At 39.3% G+C, this 24,125-nt stretch overlaps 7 non-coding genes across 7 annotated transcripts; all 7 read left to right on the top strand.

Moving 5' to 3' along the window:
* The first annotated feature begins 7,761 nt into the window (after positions 1–7,761).
* On the top strand, positions 7,762–7,843 carry trnas-aga (transfer RNA serine (anticodon AGA)). The gene has a single exon. It is a non-coding gene; the product is annotated as a tRNA-Ser (tRNA).
* Positions 7,844–8,064: 221 nt separating this feature from the next.
* On the top strand, positions 8,065–8,136 carry trnaa-ugc (transfer RNA alanine (anticodon UGC)). Its single transcript has one exon. It is a non-coding gene; the product is annotated as a tRNA-Ala (tRNA).
* A 2,819-nt stretch (positions 8,137–10,955) lies between these two features.
* Positions 10,956–11,027, top strand: trnag-ucc (transfer RNA glycine (anticodon UCC)). Its single transcript has one exon. It is a non-coding gene; the product is annotated as a tRNA-Gly (tRNA).
* A 1,822-nt stretch (positions 11,028–12,849) lies between these two features.
* Positions 12,850–12,921, top strand: trnag-ucc (transfer RNA glycine (anticodon UCC)). The gene has a single exon. It is a non-coding gene; the product is annotated as a tRNA-Gly (tRNA).
* A 2,438-nt stretch (positions 12,922–15,359) lies between these two features.
* On the top strand, positions 15,360–15,431 carry trnag-ucc (transfer RNA glycine (anticodon UCC)). The gene has a single exon. It is a non-coding gene; the product is annotated as a tRNA-Gly (tRNA).
* Positions 15,432–19,787: 4,356 nt separating this feature from the next.
* On the top strand, positions 19,788–19,859 carry trnaa-ugc (transfer RNA alanine (anticodon UGC)). Its single transcript has one exon. It is a non-coding gene; the product is annotated as a tRNA-Ala (tRNA).
* A 417-nt stretch (positions 19,860–20,276) lies between these two features.
* trnas-aga (transfer RNA serine (anticodon AGA)) lies at positions 20,277–20,358 on the top strand. Its single transcript has one exon. It is a non-coding gene; the product is annotated as a tRNA-Ser (tRNA).
* Positions 20,359–24,125: the final 3,767 nt, after the last annotated feature.

Below are 24,125 nucleotides of genomic sequence, written 5' to 3'. Positions count from 1 at the left end.
TGACAAAATAGCCCAAGACTCCATGGAGTTAAAGAGCATTTGTAGGAAAAACTGTATTTTCAGGTTTACATCTGCTCATCTTAACTGTTTTTCGAGCATTGGTAGTTTGTGTGAGTTGTTTCTAGAAGGCAGCAGACAGGAACAGGTCATATGATCAACCTGAGGACGGCTCAGACTGTCAAGCCAGTTATTGGCCAGTTATGTGGAAAGAAGTCAGGTCCAAGTTTAATTACTACGCAGCCACAAGTGGTGGAATTTTCTTGTGGTACATCATGGTCAGTACAACTCAGTTTCCTATGCATGCAGCCCACACAGACACATGATACACATTAACAGTAGCTTACTGTACATGCTGTGTTTACTGTATGAACAAAAATGTGTCTATTTGAATGAACTCAGTGTCCAGCAGATTGTAGCTCTGAGTGGGCACTGAGCTGTAGCGTCGAGCAGCGGATAGTAAACCGAAACAACACTCTCTGACATATGCCAACATATTTTCCACAACCGTTCATATCTTATGCAACATCTAATTTTGTGACTGTTGCCATTTTAATCATGTAATTAACGGAAACTAAACTAGCTAAACGATGTGGTTACACTGCAAAAAAAGGTGTGTCTAAAAACAAGATAAAAACACTAAATCTGAGGGAAATGATCTTGCTGCATTGACAGATAATTTCACTTGACAAGATTTCTTAAATTAACATTGTTAAATCTAGAAATAAGCATGTTGAACGCTTAAAATAAGAAATTAACTCTTAAAACACGATAAATTATCAAACACTCCTAAATCTAAAGTTTTTTTTATCTTGGTAAGAAACAAATAATCGCAGTGCACTCTGCTCGGGCCAGTTCATCTCTGCTTGCAGCTTTAATTTATCTTGTTTTAAGAGCTCATTACTTATTTTAAGTGTTCAACATGCTTATTTCTAGATTTAATAATCTTAATTTAAGAAATCGTGTCAAGTGAAATTATCTGTCCATGCAGCAAGATCATTTCCCACAGATTTAGTGTTTTTATCTTGTTTTTAGACACACCTTTTTTGCAGTGTAGGATTTGGCAACAAAATACAACTACATTTTCAGGGTTTGGGTCAATCACAGGGTAGCCACGCCCCAAATCAACCCTGCGTTATCATCTATCTTCATCTAAGTTGGACCACTATTTACACAATTAATAAAATATTGCATTGAAGAAGACTTTAAATTAGCGTTTGAGACCATAATCTCGGTTTGAGCATATTTTCTGAGGTAATAAATCAAGTGAGAAGTAGTCTCATTTTGTATAGAGATAGATAGGACCAAAGTTTGTTGTCAACCCCTGCTGGACTCTTAAAAAAAGCAGGCGTCAGACACTTCCACATTTGCATCAGTGCTTAGACTGGGAGGTTGCCACCTGGTCACATTAGATGCAGTCCCCTGGTAGGGTTCCTTTCCAGTGAAGCAAACGAGCTGCAGACAAACTCAAGAGGTTTGATTGATTGATTTAAGTTTATTTCGAATATGAAAACAAAATAATAAAAAAAAAGAGTCCGATAAAACATTTAACATGACATTCAGAATACATATTTTAAAAAGAGTGAGAAGAAGTAAAACTTATAAACTCCCACCCCCTCTCCTTAAATATGACGAGTTAAAATCCTTGTCTAAACATGTCTTTTATTACAAAACATAAATACAATTTAACTATACAGCGTAATTATACATACATACATACATACATACATACATACATACATACACAAACACACGCACACATACATACATACGAAAAGAAAAGAAACAACAACACAATAAAAAGAAACAACAACACAAAATGACAACCTATGTAAAAAAAAGATCAGGTAAGTTGGATATCTGCTTGACTTAGCAGATGATTTTGAAAAACAAAAAAGCAACAATCTAGAGTTTTGACTGAGTTAGTGGTCCATCTCCCTAAACACAGTCTGCTGCCACTGAGGTCCAATTCATCCATAATTCATGGTTTAGCCTGTGCTGTGCTGTGGATAGGCCATGTATTGTTTGTGGCTCACTATTGGGCAAGATGAATAATTAAAGACAGAGGTTTTCTCTATTTCTTTACAATTGATATAATCAGTCAGGTGGAGGTTCCCATAGCAGCTGCTTATGCAGGCCTTGGAAGCTACCACATAGTGTTCTCTTGAATGTGGCAGCTGGTGTTGGTACACATCATGTTATGTAAAAATTTTCAGCTAGCCAAGCATTCATGTTGCTCATCTGGGTGTACTTTCCTCGAAGTGAGGTAATGTTTTTCAGTCCGTTCTCCCAAAACTCTCAGAGCAAATAATTTTGCAATGTCATTTCAAGTGGGGTTGTTTTGCAAGATTTAATTCCAGAAAATCGGAACAACTCTGTCCCTCGTTTTCTCCGTCTGATCTGCGCCAGATGTTGCACTCACTCTGAATTTTCTCCTGTGCTCATGTGTCCAGCAAATTTAAAAAAATCCTGCTTTCCCTGCAGAGCTACAGACACTATGTCGCGTTGCTTAGCCATGATAGAGACCAAACAAAAACAACTTTTCTGATTTTTGGCCACAAGTTAGTGGAAGGGTGGGTGATGATGTCAGTAACAGGGGTTGGACAGCCACTTCCCCAAGCCCTTGACCCCTTTTCATTGATATATTGGAAACATTCTGTCAAATTCCTCAGTGCAAAGACTGCAGTGGTTTAAGAACAGCTGGATCTCTGTAGTCAGCTGACAAACTGGAGCAGTAACATTGTGTAGAGAGACAGATTGGATAAGTTGCTTCAGTAGACAATGGAGTGATCCTGCTACTGGCTGAAAAACATCATCCCTTTTCAACAGACATACAGAGTTCCTACTGTGGCCTCAGCATCCCCCCAGTGAAAACAAGACTTACAGCCAGATGCTTGCTGTCCAGGTGTTTGGCAGTCTGAGTGTGTTCTCACCATAAGCTCACTGATTTTCACTCATTCTCAGCCTCCAAGCAACATGCATGTTTACATCTGGAACCTTACTCATTGTAAAAAAAAAAAAAGGGGTGTCTAAAAACAAGATAAAAACACTAAATCGGAGGGAAATTATCTTGCTGCATTTCACTTGACAAGATTTCTTAAAGATTATTAAATCTAGAAATAAGCATGTTGAACACTTAAAATAAGAAATTAACTCTTAAAACAAGATAAATTAAAGCTGCAAGCAGCGATGAACTGGCCCGAGCAGAGTGCACTGCAAATTATTTGTTTCTTACCAAGATAAAAAAATTTTTAGATTTTGAAGTGTTAGATAATTTATCTTGTTTTGCGAGTTAATTTCTTATTTTAAGCGTTCAACATGCTTATTTTTTTGATTTAACAATCTTAATTTAAGAAATCGTGTCAAGTGAAAGTATCTGTCCATGCAGCAAGATCATTTCTCTCAGATTTAGTGTTTTTATCTTGTTTTCAGACACACCCTTTTTGCAGTGCTGCCAACACTGGCATGGACAGATGGGTGGACCCCAAGGTAGTGTTACAGGATTGGACATTACTGTGTATGGACACAAACTTGTGCATAATTCAACTTGATTGCATTTGATGATGAGGGGTTATAATTATTTCTATCTCAGTGTTTTTAGTCCCTTAAAAGTCTCATAAATTGAAATTAGAGGGTGTTATTCTATTCATATTACAGTATGGTGATTGCTCAGGTTAAACACACTAAACAGTCGCTTGCTTGTGGAATCATTTGCATATTAGGGTCAGCTGTTACTGATAGAAGAACTGCATGACACCAGAACAGAACAGGAGAGCTTGTTAGTGACAGTACATGCCAAGACGGCAAGAAAATATCTGACCAAGACTTTTGCCTCCTTAAATGCCTTTTCCCTAAAGTCTGTCAGACTTGTCAAAACAAAAACAAACAAAAAAACTCTTATTCTGTAAACCTATAATTGCTAAAATTTAAATCACAAACAATCAATTGCAATCATATGCAATTCCTTTTTTAATTTTTAAAATTTTAAAATTTTATTTTTTTTAACATACATTTGATTGACAGCTTTATGAAAACAATCTATTCAAACCAATAAACGTCATTTTCTATTGTAAATATTCACTCATTCTGAAGTTCATGCCGGCAACGTGTTGACAAAAAAGTTTGGATAAGAAAATTGTAACTTTTTATTTTTATTTATTTTATTTTTTTATTACAACTTTGTTTCACAAACATAAGGAACATACAATTAATTATAAAAGCATTTCACATGCATATTCTACGCCAGGGGGGAAGAGCTTACAGTAATATAAAAAATTTATAAATAATAAATGTAATAATTCACAAATATCAACTGTTTTAGTTGTTTTTTGGTTGTTGGAGAATTTAATAGAAGCGATGTACTGCCTGAGCTCATTGTGGAAGGTAACAAAAGATGGTTTTCTTCGAGCAAATTTACATTTATGAATATGAAATTTCGCCATCAATATGATGAGGTTTATAATAAATATTTCATTGAGATTTTCTTTATTTTTGTTAAAGTCAAAGAGCCCAAATAGTACATCTCTCCAAAACAACTTAAAATCTTTATCAACATTGCTTGCGATAAAGTTACAAACAAATATCAATCCAGAGACCTTGGACAAAGGGGCAGTACCAAAATAAATGAGTAACAGTTTCAATATGTTCACAACAGAAAGTGCATTTCACAGCAATGTCTTTTTTTGAATCTTCCAACAATATGTTAATTGGATGGATAAAATTTATGAATTATTTTAAATGAAATGTCTCTCACTTTATTGGTCATCAAATATTGGCTGGGTGATAACCAGATATTCTTCCAATTAGTGTGTTCTATGTATTTATTCCAATATGAGAGCACATACTTTTTAAACAGGCTTCTGATTAATTTGTTATTAACATGATTACCAGTTAAACAAGCTTTACCCATTGGGGTGTCTGACAAGGACAGCAGGGACATTTGTTGGGTTTCCACTCATGGTTGTGATCTATGGGATATTATATTCAGATAAAAATGAATTATAAGAGTTGAGAAGACCATCCCTGTTGAATAATTGAGATACATATATTATGTTGTTATTATTATACCAGTAACCTATAAAGAGGGATTTGTGTTTAAATAGAATATCCTTGTTTTTCCATATATAATAGCTATGAGGTGAAAAATTATGTTTGAAAATAAGGGACACTGTATGTTATTTAGACCTACAGTCTATGGTTTAGACGTAACTTCTACGACGTCTTTTTGGCGTCAGGCGTCATGACGTCACAGCACGCAATTCGGTTCAAGTCCGTGCGCTCTGCCACAGGGGACCGCACCGCACGCGGACAGGCGTAGGTTTAGTTTATTAAAAATAATGGAGGCGAGACTCTAATAACTGGGTAAATAATACAGTCAACAGTGGAACAACTGACCGCTGACTGTCACGGTTTTTCAGTGAAACTGGAGCTTGTTCACGGGTAGTTAATTGTTAGCGAAGAACGGCAGAATAGGAGTTGACGTTAGCGAGCTAACGAGCTAACTTGGCTTGAGCTAGCTAGCTAATGCGGCTTTTGACCTTCATGACAGTGATACAGCTCTAAAGTTTGAGAGGAAGCTTCCAGAGAAACAAGGTTTGGTTCATGTTTATTGAGCATAACAGAAAGTTAATAAGCTCCCTATCAGGGGTGGAATGTAACTAAGTACATTTACTCAAGTACTGCACTGCCCTGCAAAGCCTAACTGCAGTAACTACATTTTTGGTCAAAATTGAGTTATAACTAAAGTGAACTCCTTGATGTCTGTTTTATTTTATGACAGGGTTTTAGATTTCAATTGTGCTTCATTTCAGAGAAATAATTACATAAAAATTGCAGTAACTACAAAATCCAACTCAAAACCAAAGCAGACCGCAGTAATTGCACTTTCCAAGGTGTGCTTTGGAAATATTTACGCATTAAAACAAAAGCAGTGTAGCCTTGTGTTTCTTCATTGTGTTGAATTGTGAAGACAAGAATAATATAAATTTTTTTAAAATTTATTTGATGGGGACATTTTTTATCTAGATTGTGATGAAGTAAAAAAAAAGTGAGATAAAATTATATTAAGACTAAAATATAACATTTCTTTATAATATTAAGTCTAAAATACACAAATCTTTGAATAGAGTTGTTGAACAATTTTAAATACACTTATAACAAAATCTATTTGGAAATGTTTATTCACTGAAAACAAAATAGAAAAGCTAAAGAGTGCAGCAACTTCATTTTGGGGTCAAAGGTCAAATAAATCATGATTTTTTTAGCGTAAAAATGACATCAATTCATGTAGAAATAAGTGTCATATCACTAACCTACCTATAACCTGTTTGGCTGGCCAGTTAAAAAACTTTAAAGCAGTTTTTCTCAGTTTTACCCTTTGTGTAGTTACTGCAGTTAGACTTTGTAGGGCAGTGTACTTAAGTACAATTTTGTTGTACTTGTACTTTACTTGATTATTTCCATATTTGTACCTTTTATTCTTCTACTTCACAACATTTTAGAGGCAATATTTGTACTTTTTATGATCAATTTAAAGTGAATATGCATGGTTATAAATTAAACCACGTGTAAAGTATATTAAATTGTTAAAATTAGCCCTACCAGGACAACAGTAAAAGACTGCTAACATAAATTGATCACTACAGTTAATCTAATAATATATTTATAACATTTTAAACAAGTGGGTCATTTAGCATAAAAAGTACTTTTACTTTTTTAATACTTTAAGTACATTTTGATGGTGATACTTTTGTACTTTTACTTAAGAAAGTTTTGAACGCAGGACTTGCACTTGTAGTGGAGCAATTTCACAGTGTGGTATTAGCACTTTTACTTAAGTAAAAGATCTGAAAATGTAGGCCACCACTGTTCCCTATAAGATATGTAAGATAAGTTATATCTATCTATCTACAAACAATATGTGATATCTCTTGTCTACACTATCATCCAAATGACGAGTATCAGTATACTGTAACGTGAGATAGTTGTGCATCACAAAAAAACACTCAAGACTGTATAAACTATTTGAATTTCCAGTGAATTGACTAACAATGAGCCCATTCCCATTTTTTACATGGTGAAGTTCACTAATGGCAGTATGTTGGCAACTTCTGAAGGATGGCTCTGAGTATTTTCAAAAGGAGACGGATATTCATTCTGATGCAGCCTACAGAAGACATGTAAGTTATTCTGCATTCTGCAACCCTGCAAAGTACTACTTCAAACATCACTCTGTCTCTTAATGTGTTTTTTGAGTGCATGTACCGGTAACTAAGTCGTGTACTTTGTACTACTGCCATCTTGTGGTCAAGTCATGGAACTTAGAATGATGGGTGCATTTCTTATGATAAACTGTTTGTTGTTAGAAATTCAGTATGATACCAAGCTCAAGTTTATTCAGATAAATCATTATCATTACGTAGTGAATGGACCACTCTTAGGTCCAGAGAACAGTAAAGGAGGTTGTTGTATTGCTTTTATTTTCACCTTAACTTTATAAATTGTTCTTAAGCTAAAAATATGTAATCTTTATAACAGGGATATGACTTTTTTAGTATTTTTTAGCAAGAATAAGTTATTTCCTTATTATCAACAGTTTGCCACACTAAGTAGTTATTTTATTAATCTTAACTCTCAATCTTCCCTCAGTTTTCCTGAAGGTAACCTGTTTTAATTGTTTATACTAATCAGTTGTAATCAACCATTCTTAAAAGTGTGGTGCTCCACTATCAACTCGATTGAGTGCAAAACTACATTTAGGGAGGGGTTGTCGTGGCCGAGTGGTTAAGGCGATGGACTAGAAATCCATTGGGGTCTCCCCGCGCAGGTTCGAATCCTGCCGACAACGTATGTTTTGATGTGATGTCTGCAGATTGTTCGAAATAACTCATACATGTATGTGTTTGTTAAACAGAGAAAACACTTATTATTATTAGTGATTGGCTACAGCTGTTAAAGCCGACTGACAGCTGATCCAGCTGTGAACCGCTGCCGCTATCATTAGACGCAAGTGAACGGCACTAGTGAGGGTCGTGGTGTGACCTCATGGTCTTCATGATTGAGTGTACAGGGGATGTAGCTCAGTGGTAGAGCGCATGCTTTGCATGTATGAGGCCCCGGGTTCAATCCCCGGCATCTCCAATGACTTTATGTTGCTCACAGTGGTGCTGTAATTACAGTACATGGTCAGCTGAGTCAACTTGTTAGTTCAAAGCATTACAAACATAAGAGGTAATACCGGCTAATAAAATGTTAAGGGAAACACTGAATACCAAAACCTCGGGCCTTATTGATGTCTTTAATATACGTCAAAGTAACATCCACATGAATGGCTGCACCCAAGGTATGCCTGCCCTGTCTGTGTATGTGTGTCTCTCTGTCATGAAAGTATTATAATTTTTAAGTAAAATGCATCGTTCTTGTGCACTTTGAGAGCTAAATGAGAGCAAACACCTCACATTATATTTTCAGTCAGGAGATACCGTGACATAGAATCTTTATTGTCCTACTTGTTACGGTTAGCTGGCTGGGGGTGGGGGGCGGGGACTGGCCCTCCCTCAGAGAAAAAACCCAAATTTAGTGGCCTCTAGCAGATTCTAATGCCACTACTCCATTCTATACACTGATCTTAATCATTGCATATTTTAATTAATTATTGTAAAGGAGAATAAAGATTCTTGTATGTTTTATTTAAGGCATCTTATTTTGACAGTCTTCTTGTAAATTCTGTGGTGGATTCTGTTAACACACTGTGCTCTTATTTTGAAAGCAGCATGTGTTTAGCGTCATGGAGTAATTCAGACCGTTATGCACAGTTTAGCCTTTTGTGATTTAAATTACTTTAATTGTCAGCTAATGCTAAACGAGCGGCGTATGCAACAGTGTGTTTGGATTGGTTTAGATCACCTGTGACCGGCCCGTACAGGTTGATGGGATTTAGTTTGGCACACGGAGAGATGATGTAGGGCGGGACGACTTTGCCGTGCGCACTACATTAGCTGCAGCCCGTTAGCAGACAGGTGGCAGCGTTCTGAACTAACTGGAGACGTGCAAGGGAGGACTGGCTAACTCCGAAACTAAGTGCATTGCAGTAATCCAGCCGAGAGGTAATAAAAGCATGGATTACTGTCTTGAAGTGCTTGTGTGCAAGAAAAGATTTCACCTTCGAAAGCTGCCTGAGGTGAAAGAAACAAGATTTCACTATTGCACTAATTTGGCAGTCCAGTTTAAAATCACTATCCATTTAAAACCCCAGGTTTGTGACAGTCGACTTCGTATAAGCTACCAAAGGACCCAGGTTGACAGGTCAGGATTCGCAGGAGCCACTAGGGACAAACACAATCACCTCAGTTTTTTCCGTGTTGAAATTGAGGAAGTTAAGGGCCATCCAGGCTTTCACATCGTCAAGACAGGCCAGCAGGGGTTTGATAGAAAATGTCTCACTTTTCCTCAAGGGGAAATAAATCTGCCTGTCGTCAGTGTAACAATAGAAAGAGACGCCATGTTTTCTAAGGATAGACCCTAGGGGAAGCAAATAAAGGGAGAAAACCAAAGATCCTAAAATAAAATTGAACCCTGTGTTGTGGAGTGGTGGAGGATTCACTAGCCCCAAGACCAACGCACATAGTCCTGTCCGCTAAGTAGGACCGAAACCACTCCAGAGCGCTACCACCAATGCCCACAAGCTGCTGCTTTAATAGGATAATGTGATCGACGGTATCAAAGGCAGCGATCAAGTCAAGCAGCACAAGAACAACACGGTTACCACTATTTTTTGCCATTAAAATATTATTAAAAACTTTTAAAAGAGCAGTCTCTGTGCTATGCAACATCTTAAAACCAGACTGAAAGACCTCCATGATGCTGTGTTCATCAAGGAAAGTTTTTAGTTGTGCATAGACTATTTTGTCCAGGCTTCTACAGCAAAGGTTGTACGACTGCATGTTTAAGGCTTACAGGGACAACATCAGAGGACAGGCTGCTATTTACAGATAGAGAAAACTTCTTTAAAGAAGTGGGGAGGGACACATCACATCACCAGGGGAACCTGATGATTTCATATGGGCCAACACATCCTCTTACAGTTACAGAGTCACATGTTCAAATGTGTTGAACACTGCTGGGCAAGGATTAGAGACAGAAGGGTCAAAGGTGGGTGGAGAGATGAGAGCTCTTGTGGAAGCAACTTTCTCAATAAAAAAATGCAGAAAACTATTACACACATCAATGGATGTTTCCAAACATACAGGCTATGGGACATTCAGGACAGAGTCAATTGTTCTGAACAGTACACTGGGGTTCTTGTGGTTTTCTGTGTCAATACTTTGATAAGAGCACCAGCGGTCCTTTAAAATCTGAAATTAAATCTGCAGCTTGTCCTTCTTCCACCTGCATTTGGCTCTGCGACATTCCCGTCTGGCTGCACGAGTTCTGTCATTAAACCAGGGTTCAGATCTAGCTTTAGACTGCCTGGGTTTTAAAGGAGCCACAGAGTCCATTAAAGAAAGGCAGGAGGAGTTAAACCAGGAGCAGAACTCCTCCATGTCAGCAGTTGCTGAATCGGGGTGCACACAGACAGCAGAGAAGGGAGCAGAGAAGTTTCCAGCAGTGAGGGGGTTAAAAATAAATTTAGGCTTTTCAAAAAATGTTCTGTATTGGAGCATACCCCCGGACCTCCCTAGTTAATTCGGCTCCCTGCCTCATAGTCTCATCCGAGTGTTGTTTTTATACTCTCTAAATTGCTGATTGATAGTTACACATGCACAACATCCAGGGAATAAAGAACCCTTTAGCCCTGCTACTGAAAAAATCCTAGAGGAAACACTGTACTGTTGTGGACGTTTTAGGATGTTCCTTCTCTCCATTCCTTTCACTTCTTCTTCCCATCCACCTCCCTCCTCCCTTGTGGAATTTGTGACATAAACTGCTGAGTCTGCAGTGGGATTTTCAAGCTTTGAGTAGCGATGGTGGTATAGTGGTGAGCATAGCTGCCTTCCAAGCAGTTGACCCGGGTTCGATTCCCGGCCATCGCATCTCTTTTATTCACAGAGTACTTTATTATGTTCAAAATTGCAAAGTAAGAAACAAAAAGGTGGACAGGAACAACTTCCTGTACCCGCTTGGCTGAATCAGTTTGTTGCTGAAGCTGCTCTTCAGATTGACCAGCGTGCTGTGGGGGTGGGAACCGTTGTTCATGATTGTCAACAGTTTTGCCAGTTTTCTAGCCTCAGCCACCCCTTTACTATTTACTACTACTTTATTACTCTCAGAGGGGGAATTGTCGTAGCAGCATGTGACTTGAGAAAGTTAAAAAGTGCAGAATTGCAAAGTAAAAAACAAAAGATAACACAAGACCTGAAATAGGCCACTGCCATTAGGGAATAGCAATTCCATGATGGGGTATACTTGGTCTGCAACAATTTTTCGCGAGGTGGTACGTGTCAAAGTAACATCCACATTAATGGCTTCAACCCAAGTTTTGCCAGCAGAACATTGCCCAAAGCGTCACACTGGCTCCATGAGCTTACCTCCTTTCCATTGTGCATCTTGGTGCCATTTCTTCCCCAGGCAGACAGGTCAGCTGTCTGTGGCTGTGCAGCCCCATACGTAGATGGCTGTGATGCACGGTGTGTTCTGACACATTTCCATCAGAAGCAGCATTAGTTTTTTTTATCAACAGTACCTTTTCTGTGGGATTCAACAACAGGGCATAGCTTTCGCTCCCCACACGCATCAATGAAAGAGATAGGCCAAGAAAGCAGAGCCAAGGACAGTGCAGATAGATAGCTGTCAGTCTATTTCTGCTGCCATTAAAATTAAAATGCATCTTGCGTGATCAGGATGCGGTTGGATAGTGTGTTACCAAAGTAAATGCACCCATAACATTTTGAGGATGGATCTGCCAAACCACCTCTGGTGGAACTGTTCACAGACACAAGCTGAGGAGCTTGGCAGTTAATCTGCAACACTTTTTAGACATTTAGTATGCAAAATATCACGATCTGTCTGGTAGACTGTTTGGGAGCATGAGACTCGGAGGAGAAAGAATATTGAGTACCATATTGGTGGTGTGTGTGTTTGACATAAAAAATAGTGAGAAACAGTGTCCATGTGTGTGTTCAGGAGAAAAAATAAATATCGGAAGCTAAGTTGCCCACTGCTAGTTGTACAAATAGGGTTGGCAAGGTGGTGAAAACATCATTCAGTGTTTCAGTTAGTGAAAAGTTTGTTTGTCAGTTAAATTACCTTTAAATGTTTGTAATTTTTAAATAATTTATTTTTCCGGTTGAAAAATCATCATGTTTGGGAGTAGAGTCTTTGAACCTTTGAACCATTCAGATGAAAAACTAATGTGATTTTGACCTGCATCCATGTCTCAGTATGATGGGGTGTGAATCTACATCCCTTTCTTCTTGTCATTCTGTTCTTTAGTCATGCTTGTGCTTTGTTTCTCACACAGGAGATATGGCTCAATGGTAGATCGTATGCTTTGCCTGAGGCCCTATCTATCATTATTATTTCCTATGTTGGTAGTATTGAAACTCTGTGGCCTGGTAACCAGCTGGAAAAAAAATGTAATGCTGCATTCACACAAGTAGGGGGCAGTGTGGCCTTTCATAAATCTGCAGCTCTTTGTGTGTCATGTTATTCACATACTTTTGACAGTTTTTCCCCTAAATACAGAATAGCTTAGAATAGAATAGAATAGAATAGTTTCTGTGTTTTTGTGGAGGTTTTTGAGATGTTCCTTCTCTCCATTCCTTCCATTCCTTCTCTGTGTTCGCCTCTTCCCTCCTTTGTTGAATTCGTGACACAAACTGCTGAATGTACAGTGGGAATTTTTCACTTTTTGTAGCGATGGTGGTATAGTGGTGAGCATAGCTGCCTTCCAAGCAGTTGACCCGGGTTCGATTCCCGGCCATCGCAAATCTTTTCTTTACAGACAGAGTACTTTATAAAGTTCAAAATTGCACAGTAAGAAACAAGAGGTGGACAGGAATGGCCTCCTGTACAGTTGAACAGCTTGGCTGAATCAGTCTATTGCTGAAGCTGCTCTTCAGATTGACCAGCATGTTGTGGAGGGGGTGGGAGGCGTTGTTCATGATTTGGATTTTTCTGCCAGTATTCTGGCCTCAGCCACCCCTTCCAGCCTGATGAGTGGCAGGCCAGCCACAGACTCAGCCTTCCTGATAAGCTTGTTCAGCGTGTTGCTGTCCTTTGCTGTGATGCATGCACCCTAGCACATAAAAGCAAAGAGGATTTTGGTCTTGACAACAGACCTGTAAAAAAAAAAACCTCAAACATTTTGCTCCAAGGACCTGAGACTCTACAGGAAGAAAAGTTGGCTCAGGCCCTTCTTTTAGATAGAGGCTGTATCCCAATGTCAAGAAAGGATCCTCAAACGGCTGAATTTAAAGGATACTACGTCATCGACATCCGTCGAAGGACTGTCCCAATGTCCAGGATCCACTGAAGGAGGGAGTCCTTCTTTTGCCCAAATTCCAAGGATGCTTGTGTGTATCCTCCATGCGCCCTGCATTGCCATAAAGCCTTGCGCACACTGGTCTACCAGGAGATTTAAAAATGGCGAGCGAAGAAACGGTGACTCCATCGGTGCAATATAAATTTAAATATAATATATATAGTATTTTCAGTTTACACTGAATATTTGTTGTCATATAACGTGTTCAAAGTCAAGCAAGAACATGCACAAACAAATGCCAGTACATTTAGCTAAAAGATAATATACGTCATCTTGATATATTGCCAATTATGTTAATTGATCATTAATTGATTAGTCGGCTAAAGTTATTAATGCAAATTCATATATACGCCAGTCTGATGATTTACAATGTGCAAACTATACGTAGGTATGCCATGCAGAAAGTTATAGTTTTGTTTATTGTGTTAACAGGGACAGACAGTCCGGTATTACCCGCTATTGTTATTTATTTATAAATTATTGTACTGTACTGTAAAACTAAAAGAGCATCACAGAACACATCTCCATGGTGAGTTATGCACGGCTGAGAAGCGGCCAAATTCAGCCAGGACAAGTGAAATATTGAGGATAAATCCACTTTGCGGCCTTTACTTGCTAAATCAGTGAGATTCAACTTTAAAGCATCTGTGGCATAGTGCTGATGCCAAAGTCACATCCATGTCGTGAACTGGTTTTGAAATTGCAGCGCTGAATTTAAGCTGGACCTTTCAATTACGCAATGACGCACACCAACACACTCGGAAGGCTGTCCCATTTGTGCGTTGTAACAGTGATAGGAGGGATTCTGGCCTCACCTCTGGAGGACCCGACTCCGGAGGAAGGATCCTACCAAGGAAGGATCCTTGACTTTGGGATACAGCCATAATCTTTGTGTGTGGTTCACTCCAGTCTGCTGTCAAGATGTACACCCAGGTATTTGTAGGACTGTGCATTCTCAGCGTATCTGCCAGTGATGCAGACTGGGGATGCAGATGACTTATTACTCCTGAAGTCCACCACTATCGGGGTGGGCGATATGGCCCTAAAAGAATATCATGATATTTCAGTGTATTTTTGCGATGGCGATATTCTTGACGATATTACAAAAAAATAAAAAACAAAATATGATGTTTTAGTCTGTATAAATAAATAAAAAGTGTACAGCAAAATAAAAATCAACCATAAATCTAAAATGTAATGTAAAGTGCAAATCTCAACAGTTGCCAAATACCAAAAAATTACTCTTCACTTATTTTTCAAGACTTATTTTTCTGGTTGCAACATCATCATGTTTGGGAGGAGGGTCAGCGGATGCACTTTGAACCATTCAGATGAAAAACTGATGTGATTTTGACCTTCATCCATGTGTCAGTATGATGGGGTGTGAGTCAATCTACATCCATTTCTTCTTCTCATTTTGTTCTCTAGTCATGCTTATGCTTTCTTTCTCACACAAGGGATGCGGCTCAATGGTAGATCTGATGCTTTGTGTGAGGCCCTATCCGTTGTTATTATTTGGCTATGTTGGCAGTATTGAAACTGATTACACCATGTGTGCCCTGGTGGCCAAATGAAAACATGTAATGTCACATTCACACAAGTAGGGGGCAGTGTGGCATTTCATAAATCTGTAGCTCTTTGTGTGTCATGTAATTCACATCTGTTCTGACTGGACAGTAGTTTTCTGACCGCTAAACTACACACAACATAATTCATTTGTTTTTCCTCAATGCAGAATAGCTTAGTTTCTGTCCTTTTGTGGAGGTTTTTGAAATTTTCCTTCTCTCCATTCCATACCCCTTCCCTTTTCCCCTCGCTCCTCCCTTGTTGAATTCCTGAAACAAAGTGCTGACTCTGCAGTGGAATTTTTGCACTTCATGTAGCGATGGTGGTATAGTGGTGAGCATAGCTGCCTTCCAAGCAGTTGACCCGGGTTCGATTCCCGGCCATCGCAATTCTTTTCTTCACAGTATGATAAAAAGGACTTACTATTTCAGCTATTAGCTGTTACACCTGAAGCTCTGTCACCCATGACATGCTGCATTGATGAGGAAGTATTTTTCATGTGATTAATTGTTTCAGTCATTAGGTGTTTACTGCGAACACAAACGCCTCTGTAGAGATAACGCACTAAACTCAGGTGACCATCAGACCCTCCGTTTGCTAACCTAATAAGTTAAGGGAGCTGACTACCTTCAACTACAACCCCAATTCCAAAAAAGTTTGGACACTGTGTGAAATGTAAATAAAAACAAAATGCAAATATTTTATTCCCAATAGAACAAAAACAACATATCATATTTTGAAAAGAAAAAGCATCAGCGAACGGCGAACGGCAAATTTGAAACCATGGATACCAGGTACATCAAACCAGGAGAAGAAACTGCAAATTTGGAAGCAGGAGTGAAAAACAAGTGGCGCTGGGGTTGGATGGAGGAGGCTGGAAATGATGGAAAGCCTCACAGTAGCTGGTGCCGAAAACTGAGAGAGCCAGGTGCTTGTTTTTGCGTGCCGTGCGCCAGAAAGATTATGTATGGTAGCAGCGGGAAAAAGGTTATAGCCCGGCATGCTTTAGACCCAGGTCACATACGGTCGTGCGTGCGCTATCCCTCACGTCAACCTTACCAGGAGCGACGGCCACAGATACCACACCGACTACATCTATGGCCGACCGTGTGTGTTAACAAAAAATCAGAATAACTGCTTTCATAGCGGAACATGACTTGTCATTCACAATGGCCCGGCCACTTGTTGAGCTATGCAAAAAGTTGTCGGAAGACAAAAATTCGTTGTCTAAATTGTCTGTTTCCAACAACCACGCCAGTTACCTAAACACACACGGCATTGCCCCAGAATTTAAGAGACAGCTGAATGAAAAGCTAAAAAATGCCACCTTTTCTATGAATGTGGACGAAGCAACAAATCTCAAAACAGACAAAGTTCTTAACGTGCTTGTCCGTTTTTTTTGATGATGATTTGGGAAAAATGGCAACCCAACACCTAGCCAGCAGGAAAGTATACATCAGCAACGGTTCAGCTGTCATGGAAGAACTCAAAGACATCATGGACAGAAGTAGTCTGGACTGGTCACTGGTTATTAGCATGCTCTTCGACAACTGTAATGTGATGAGAGGAAAGAAGACCGGAGTGGAGGCACCAGCCAGGAAGGAGAATCCTAACCTTCTGGATATATCAGGTAAGCTTGCAAGTGAAATAAAACAGTCTAGCTGAGTATGTTGTGTTCTTTCTCTAAAATGTTGTGTGCACCTCTCATGTCACTTAAATTAATCTTTAATGCAAATTTGTATGGTTTACACAAGGGACGTTATTACTTTGTTTTAACATAGGCATATTAATGAACATTTACACGTAAATGTGCCATATTATAGCCCTAGGCTTTCCATCTGTAGTCCCTTGGCAGGTTGATGTTACATTTCAAGTGTAAACACAGTAAAAAGAGAGAGAGAGAGAAAACAAGACATACACCAATACAAGTCCACAGATAATTCAGTAGGTGACCATCAGGGCTAGTGTGCAAAAGAGAAAAGTGCTTACTGTAAAGTGCTGGTGCATAGATAAAATATATATTGCACAAATTTAAAAAATGCTAATCTAAATTGCACAATGCCCTTGTAAAGTGCTACGTTGAATGATTTCACAGTGTGCATCAGTACGTCTTGCATTTTCAAGCTACACCTCATGGTACAGGCGATTAATCAGGCTTTCCAATGGTATAAAATGCACCCTTATTGGTATTATGAAAGGGGAGATGATTGACTGAAATAATGTTTCAGAACTTTTTTGGGAAAAATCTGTTCTTATATTCGGTTCTGTCATTTAATTGCATCACTAATTTATAATGTGTTGGCAGGTGTTCTTCCAACCTTTCAGACATTTCTGAAAAGGCTGCAAAGTGAGAAACCCATGGTGCACTTGCTGCATGTCGAGATGGTGGCCCTGGTTAGAGAACTACTGGCCAAGTTCATGAAGCCAGCAGGCATCCCTCAGGGGGCAAAGGAGTTGGTCAAGGTACATAGCTTTCATCACTCTCATCACTCATTTGATGATGCAGATTTTTCTAACAACACAACAAACTTCATAAAGCACCGGTTAACAGGAATGATGGTGTACTGGTGATGATCACACTTAATTTCCTGTACAGTCCATCATTATTTCTGTTGTGTTAAAGCTTTTAATATGAAGCAGCGAAAGCAGGAAGTGGTGTGTTTTCATCAGCATTAACTTGACACTACTTCTTCACATTTTACTTTCTCTGAGCGAGAAGATTTTTTTTCTCCAGGTTTTCCATTTCAAACAGAACTGATCGGAGGTTCAATTTGACTTTATTGGCTGATGTAGCTTGTGTGGAAGCTACTGTGCTACTTGATCAATAAAAGAGCTTAACCACTGAGAATGGGCTCTATACACAGCTCCACTACTTCCTGAACTTAAGGTTGCTCCTTTATTTGCTGTCTTACATTATTGGACAAAATGATTAATCCAGGTGTGTCTAACCATTGTGACTACTCACCTGGATTAATCAGTTTGTCCAATAATGTAAGACAGCTAGGAAATAAAGGAGCAGCCTTAAGTTCAGGAAGTAGTGGAGCTGTGCATAGAGCCCATTTACTTGATTCAGGAAACAGCGACACTACCACCAAGCTACTGAGAAATGTAGTTAAACTACTAGCATAGCTACTTTGGCTACGCTTCTGCCTATCACTGGTTTGTACTGTGCTGCCTTGTGTTTGCTTGTGTGGTGAGATACTCTTATCTATCTGTCTATCCAGGATGTCCGGAGTCAAGACAATCAGCTGTCTGCCAGAAGACTGTTTGTGGGCACACTGCTACTCGGCACTCAACAAAGCTTGTGTAGAGAGGAAAATATGGGTGAATTCTCTGTACAGCAACCTCAGAGAGGGATACATGATGGCTGCAGAATTCCTCCTCACAAAGCTTCCTCTCAATAACCCCGTCATCACTGCACTCTCGGCTTTGAATCCTTCTTTGATTCAAGATGAATCTGTTGGTGGGGCATTGATTACACTGGGCAAGGCCTTGCCTAATGTAGTTGATCCAGAGGAGATTGGTCAGCTAGATTTAGAGGTACGGGCATACCAAATAGATGTGGACCTGGTAGCTTGCGCTGAGAGTTACAGTGAGGAAGGGAGGCGACTTGATGTGGACTGGTGGAGCGGAATCGTGAGAGATGTGAGATTTCCAATTCTGGGTAAGCTGGTTAAAGCACTTCTGAGCATCTTCACTGGCCCCCTGGTTGAGGGATCCTTCAATCTGATGGATGACATCATCGAAGCTGACAGATGCTCAATGAATGTGGAGACCTATGAGAGCCTGGCAATAGTCAAATCTGCGATTAACAACAATGAAGAAAGAGCAGCCATTGAGGAGGTCCTGCCTGGAGTCATATTCAACGTATCAGATGCACCTTAAAAGGAAGGAGGAAAAGGAAGAAGCACTAAAGAAGAGAAAGCTGACAGACGCATTAAAGGTTTTGTCGTCTGTGAGGGCAAGCAAACTAGTGCACCAGGCCAGGAATATGACTAGACCACTCACAGCCTCCTCTCAGTCCTCTGCCGGGCCTAAAGCCTCCTTTCAGTCCTCTGCCTCTGCCGGGCCCAAAGCCTCCTTTCAGTCTGCTAAACATTCTCATTCTCAAAGCATGTGCAAAGGGTGAAATGCTCCTCCAACTACACTGCCAAAAAATGTTTCTGTACTCTTGTTGCTATTTGCACTTTTTAATGAGATAATGTGCGCAATATTTGGGGAAAAAAGGATATAATTTAATTTATTGTAGTTTATTTTATTTTGTACTTTATTTATTTATTCCAGATAAAAAAATTTCAGGCACAGGATTTTTTTCTGCTTCAAGCCCTGGCTTTAACACATTAAATAACATTAAAACTAAAACTAGACACAAACAAACATCAAACATAATTACCACATAAAACATACAGTATATCAGTAAACTTAATAACCTAAGAGAAAATATTCTGTTCTGTTAATTTTTATATGTTGCATTTTTCTTGTTAATAAAAATATTTGTTAAATTTTGGGGTCTTTGTTTTTATCCTTGTGGTATTGAAAATGGTATCGAGTATCAAATATTTTCTTGAGTATTGGTATCGAGTTGAAAATTTTTAGTATCGTGACAACCCTAGTCAGCACTGATGGTGCCTTTCCAGATTTGTAAGCTGCCCACGCCATAGGCACTAATGCAACCCCATACAACCGCTGATAACAAGCTAGTTATGGTAGCAATATTTGTGCTCTCTTTGTCACACTGTGTACAGGGGATGTAGCTCAGTGGTAGAGCGCATGCTTTGCATGTATGAGGCCCCGGGTTCAATCCCCGGCATCTCCAATGAGCTTTATGACCTTGACAGCTGTCATTACGTTACAGCACATGGTCAGCTGAGTTAACTTGGAAGTTTAACAGATAATACCGTTCTTTGACAGCTTGTCGGTAAAAAGTAGAATTTCTCGTAAAACTTGACACAACCCTGAATATCAACCTTCAATAAGAATAGACAGAGCGTTTTTCTTCTTTAGTAAACAAAATTGAGTACGTTTCGTCGTTGTGTTTTTGTTGTGTGCATTATCTTGCTGAAAGAGGCCACTGCCATTAAGGAGGAGCATTCCCATGATGGGGTTTATTTGGGCTGCAACAATGTAGGTGGTACATGTCAAAGTAACATCCAAATGAATGCCTGGACCAAAGGTTTCCCAGCAGACCCTGTCGCTGGTTCACATGTCGTCCTGACCAGTAAATAATACAGTGGTTGTCGTGGCCGAGTGGTTAAGGCGATGGACTAGAAATCCATTGGGGTCTCCCCGCGCAGGTTCGAATCCTGCCGACAACGTAGTATAGTTTTGACCAATAGCAACTCACCAATGATACAAAGATACCCCGATGTGATAAGAACAAGTGATAAGAAACACAAGTCCCTTTCATAGTGTCTTGCGCAAATATCCTACTTAATTGCTTGAAAGATCTGTGCTGGCATTTTGCCAGCTCATCATAGTGATCCTGTGAAGGTGTGATATTCTGCCCTATCATAGTGCAGTCTGGCGTCGCGGAATGAGGTGCACAGTAGCACAGTGCTAATAGGCTATACAGTTAGCTCTTTAGCAGTACAGTATGTATGTGCTGCAGCAGGGTGTTCACCTAGCAATCTCTGTTTGTTTACAACAAGCACCAGGCACTCTGTGCACAGTTAGCGATGCCTATTAATTAAATACATAACCCAATGGTTTTGAGTTGAGGATAGCCAAGATCTGTAAGATCAGTTCTCACCAACAAACTTATAACAATAAATAAACCAACAGCAATGTGCAGGTTATGCCTGAAGCATGTGGTCATCCGGGAAAAAACTTGTCTGAAGGCAACAGCCGTTCAAACTCCAATCACTCATTAACTATTGAACAGTTAGGCTAATGTACGGCTCAGTTGCTGGGCTACTCCACATGTCTGTGGTTGAAGCAAAAAACTCCACTGTAGACAGCAAACTGTTTGCAAACTTTGCATGTGATGAATTTCTGCTCTGCGTCAGACTTTTTAAAACCAAACCAGTTCCAGATAACGGAGCTGAAGCCCCGTTTAGGAATGAGCTCCTCGCTGCCCAGAGTATCTGCTCCGCCTTCCGCCTTTGTTGTTTATATTCCACTCGTGTTGGGCTGCGAGTGTGTTGCACACTTGTCATCAATGGGAATTTAATTTATTGTTTTTATCATGGGATGACATATTCTTACCGTGGGGAATGTTTTTGACGATATATCGTAAACAATAACATATTGCCCATTCCTAGTTCGACCATTAATTTCTTCTTTCACATCCATTAGCTCCTTAGTGTTGTATACCTTGTTCTCCAGGCTGATAGGCCTTAGTGAGCTAACAGTCACTCCACAGTACGGCTGGGTACCGAACTTCGGTTCTTTTAAGGCACCGACCGAAATGTTTTGGTAGTTCCGAGTATCAAAACATGCCTCGTTTTTGGTGCCAAGTTTCGGTACCCAGAGGATAATCAGGTGATCAAGACCTGATCATGCTGCTGGCGATTGGCTGTGACGTTACATGTGATTGCGGAAAGCAGGAAAAACAAAGATACTTGGATGATTTGTGGTTACGCCCGCAGACGGGGTACATGTGTCTGTGTTGGCAGTGTGTGTGTGTCGTCGAAAAAATGCCACCAAGGTCAAAAGTGTGGCTCCATTTTAGCAAGATTGATGCCAATACTGCGCCATGCAATACATGCCACAAACTCGTAGTTGCTAAGGCCGGCAACACAACTAATTTGATGAAGCACCTGATCATGCACAAAATCAATTTAAGAGAAGGAAGTTGCTCCGTGTTTGACTGCAAGATAAGTGGACCACAGCCATCCTCCTCTCAGCATCCAAGTCAGCCTGGGGATGTTACAGAGCCTGCGCGGCCTGATTCAAGATCTCCACCACTGGACTCTGCTTCATCTGAGAGCAACGTTACTGAGGATGGCGCTATGTGTGGGATTTTAACAGGTAAATAAATTTATGTTCAGCGAAAGTAAGTACCGGCAGTAATCTTAATGTTACTGCAACTTAATACGTGCATCGCGCTGTGAGTTAATGGGATCCACCATGTAAAGCTAACTTCAGATGTTAGTGTGTAGCTTTATTTCATGGCTGTGTAGCTAGCTAAATCAAAAGCTAACAAAATATTGACAGTAACATAAAAAGCTAAGCTTGTAAAGATGTGCTCATTAATTGGGTTGACTGGTTAAACAGCACACCTAACGTTCACTGTTATGTTTATCTTCTCCTCACAGCAGCCTCTGACCCTGATATGACGAGGACAAAGCAGAAAAAGGAAAAATGACAAAAGAAAAACAAGACGAGTGCCACAGGGCAGTCACAAACTTTGTTGTTAAAGGTTTGCTGCCTTTTTCTACAGTGGAAGCTCCATGGCGGAGGTAAGTAACCTGTACAGGATATTGTTGACCAGTTAAGCCTATATCTCTCAGCCTAGATAATGGTTTTTGAGCAATAATAACACAACCATGTTATTGTTGATGTTTTGTGTTCTAATGTCAATTAGGGAGATGATGAGAGCCATTAACCCCAGATATCAGTCCCCCAGCAGAGACATGCTGTCAAATACACTGAGAGAAGGGAAATGTCAAGAGAGAATTGCAAGACGTCAGAGATGGCCGCGGATGGGTGGACAAGTGTGGCACAAGACCACTACTTGACTGTTTCAGTCCACTTTGTGAGAGAGGGTACCATGAAGGAGAAAACCCTGCATACCAGGGTAGTGTACACATCACAGACAGGCCATGTAATAGCGGAAGAGAAAGGGGATATTCTTGATGAATTCAATATAAAGGAAAAAGTCGTTGCGATCACAGTAGACAATGCAGCTAATATGGACGTAGCAGTAAAAAAGATGAGCATTAGAAAAATTGGCTGCTTTGCTCATAATCTAAATATTGCTGCTCACAATACCTGCCATCTCAAAGTGGGCAGGAAGAAACAGAGCTGTTCCTGATGGTGGAGCGCTTTCTTGAGCAGTTTCCTGCCATTCAGGCGGCCTCCATGGACCCTCGCTTAAAAAAACAATGGAGAAGGACAGGTATTTTAGATGGACAATATGAACTAATGTTGCTGTGGTCTAACTAATAAAACAATGATTTTTTCATTCATAATTTTTCCAGACTGGAGAGACTTTCTGATGACGATTATAGAAAAGCAGAACAGTTTGTCAGGCATGACTGACTCTTTGGGGGAATGTAAGAGTGGCATGTCTGTACTGCCCTACAAAGCCTAACTGCAGTAACTACGCAAAGGGTGAAACTGAGAAAAACTGCTTTAAAGTTTTTGAACGTTTCTGAACCGGCCAGCCAAATGGGTTATAGGTAGGTAAGTGATATGACACTTATTTCTACATGTATTGATGATGTAATTTTTATGCTAAAAAATCATGATGATTTTTTTTACCTTTGACCCCAAAAATGTAATTACTGCACTCTGGTTTTGCATTGCTGTAAAAGGTTCTCATAGTAATGCAAAAGCAGAGTGCAGTAACTACAATGTTGTTGTCTTCTTTCAGCTTTTATATTTTGTTTTCAGTGAATAAACATTTTCAAATTGATTTTGTTATAAGTGTATTTAAAAGTGTTTAACAACTCAATTCAAAGATTTGTGTATTTTAGACTTGATATTATAAAGTTATGTTATAATTTAGTCTTAATATATTTTTTTCTCACTTTTTTACTTAATCACTATATAGTGATAGTTTCCCTATCAAATAGACTTATAATTTCTGTTATTCTTGTCTTCACTATTCAACACAATGAAGAAATACAAGGTTACACTGTATCACAGTCAAATGTGTTTATTATAACACATTTATAACTAAAGTCAATGACAGCTACATAAAAAACCCAGATATATTCTATCAGATATTACTGTACATGTTTTCAACTTATTAAATTACAATAACAAATTACAATAACATTTTTTTCCAAAACAGATTAAATTCATAAATATGGAAATATATTAACAGATCAGATATTCCTGTACATTTCATTAGTAAATTACAAAAACTTTTTTTGTATCAAAAACAGATTCATTTAATAAAAATGGAAATATATTA

This window comes from Centropristis striata, chromosome 23 (assembly GCF_030273125.1).
Source record: "Centropristis striata isolate RG_2023a ecotype Rhode Island chromosome 23, C.striata_1.0, whole genome shotgun sequence".
NCBI classification, from domain to species: Eukaryota; Metazoa; Chordata; class Actinopteri; order Perciformes; family Serranidae; genus Centropristis; species Centropristis striata.
The sequence above is the reverse complement of the archived record's forward strand: the minus strand, read 5'-3'. Positions and strand labels throughout refer to the sequence as shown.